This window comes from Nansenia antarctica (assembly GCF_963989245.1).
Source record: "Nansenia antarctica genome assembly, chromosome: 8".
Classification (NCBI taxonomy): domain Eukaryota; kingdom Metazoa; phylum Chordata; class Actinopteri; order Argentiniformes; family Microstomatidae; genus Nansenia; species Nansenia antarctica.
Window position 1 is genome coordinate 54453971 of NC_137678.1, and position 2612 is coordinate 54456582.

A 2612-nucleotide genomic window follows, 5' to 3' on the forward strand; every position below is an offset into this window, starting at 1 on the left:
CCCTGTCCGGACAGCATATAAATTACCTCAGGACCCCGGCAATACATTTTTTACCTGGGGGAATTCGGTAATTTATATGCCGTCCGGACAGGGCTATAGACATAGTTTGGGATTCCATGGAAATTATAGGGAGAAAGACGCTGTGAGAGAACAGGGCTATAGACTCTCTTACTCGTCTGTGGTAATAACAGTGTCGCTGCTTTCATACGTCACGCATGGTATCAACCAATGAAAATGCGTAGGGGCGTGGACAACATGCAAGATACGCCCCCATATATTTGCATACATTACTGATAAAGTGGAAAAGAAAGAATGAATGTGGAAAAGAAAGAATGAATGTGGAAAAGAAAGAATGAAAGAATGAATGTGGAAAAGAAAGAATGAATGTGGAAAAGAAAGAATGAATGTGGAAAAGAAAGAATAAATGTGGAAAAGAATAAATACATATAGAAATGTATTGCGGTATACTGTGTGTATTTGTATGTGTATTTGTTCATACATTCATTTATGTGTCTATATATTTATTGTTAATTTTGTCAGACTTGGTCCTCCATACTCCAGAGGGGCTACTGCTAACCTTATGTTTCTTCAGGAACTGAGGGCTGAGGGTCCAGGGAGCATCCCGGACCACCTCATCCACGTAGCGGCAGTGCCTCAGTGCTTCGTAGCGCTCGCCTTCTGTCATCACTGTGCGGCCCTTCAACTTGTGTGTGAGTTCATCACTGCAGACTGTGAGGACAGGCACACGGTCGTACACTTAAGCCCAATGCACACGGCGTGCGATGCGATATTGTCGCACTACAACATTCGATTCTCCATTCACACCCACACACTTTGGTGGTGTGAATTGAGAATCGAATGTTGTCGTGCGACAAAATCGCCTTTACAATGAAAGGTCTTCACACCGAGAGGGTGAATGTCAGAAACATTTTCAGTCACTTCTTTGGTGGGGGAAAGTGTCTGGGGTCCAATTTCACATAGTTCTGTGTGTATTTGTGTGTGTGTGTGTGTGTGTGTGTGTGTGTGTGTGTTTGTGTTCATGCTTACCTCCCACTATCAGATGTGTGTTGGGGAACAAGTTCTTGGCTTGCATCAAAGCACGAGCATGCCCAGAGTGGAAAAGATCAAAGATCCCATCAGCGTAGACTCGGACTGGTCGGTGTGCTACAGGAGAAGAGAAAAAAACTCATCCTTTCTGTGTGTCTCTCTCAGTTCTCCTCAGTTCCACTGTCACCACCATTACCCTCTCTGTCTTGACATAATCTGAGTTTCCCCCTGCCTCTCATCGACTCTGGGACTTCCATTCCCCCCCTACCCCCCTGTCACACACACACACACACACACACACACACACACACACACACATACACGCAATGTAATCTAGATTAGTTTTTACATACTCTAATGTACAGCCTACATAATTATTGTTCTACTGCCCCTTTCTAATAATAATAATAATAATGTATTTTTCTAAAAGGTGGGTAGACACTTTTCACAAAAAATGTTACATGTGTGTAACCTCCATATGTGATCATTCATATGATCAGTTGAAATGACATCAGTTGAAATGCCATCAGTTGAAATGCCATCAGTTAAAATGACATCAGTTGCAGTAAAGTTGACTGACCTGCCGTGCCCCTGCGGGCTTGGGCGATGGTCAGTTTTTCGTGAGGGACATCCGACTCGAAGCCTGTGTCCTTCGCAAATGCGGCAGGCTCTTTCAGAGTCTGATAGGACAGATGGGGGAGAAAGAATTAGATATTACAGCGATATAACTGCATGGCACACATTCATAACAGTTAATGTGACAGATAGTTATATACAGTATATCCTAGCCCTGGGAGAGAAAGAGTTTGTGTACACAAGATACATTAAATGAACCTTTATCTGTAGTGTTGTCAGTATACTTTGAACCCGGAGCTGTTTGCTGTCTGTTCATGTGTCTACGAAATAAAACAGCCATGTGAGGTGAAGAGAGAGAGAACTCTGCAGAGAAAGGCTGATCCAGTATCTATTTAATTACCATTCATGGATCTATCAATCCTCTTCTCATTTCATTATTGCATAATAACAACATTTACAGTCATTTCATTGTATATGTTAACCTGTGTTTATCTATACTGAGAGATAACTTGAATGTCACTGTATACAGTTCAGGGGAGGCTGGTGGAAATCTGGTAGCTGGTAGAAATCGAAGGATGAGCTCATTGTAATACATGGAATGGAATAAGGAGTGGTATAAAATATGTGTGGTATGAAACACTTTCTGTTCCAAGCATTACAATGAGCACTTCCTCATTTACGTTAACATTTTTGGCATTTAGCAGACTCCTTTGTCCAAAGTATTTGATACACTGCTGATTTTGCACGTTTTCCCACTTAGAAAGAATGTAGAGGTCTGTAATTTTTATCATACGTACACTTCAACTGTGAGAGACAGAATCTAATTTTTTTTCTCCAGAAAATCAACTTGTATGATTTTAAAGTAATTAATTTACATTTTATTGCATGAAATAAGTATTTGATACATCAGAAAAACAGAACTTAATATTTGGTAAAGAAACCTTTGTTTGCAATTACAGAGATCAGACGTTTCTTGTAGTTCTTGACCA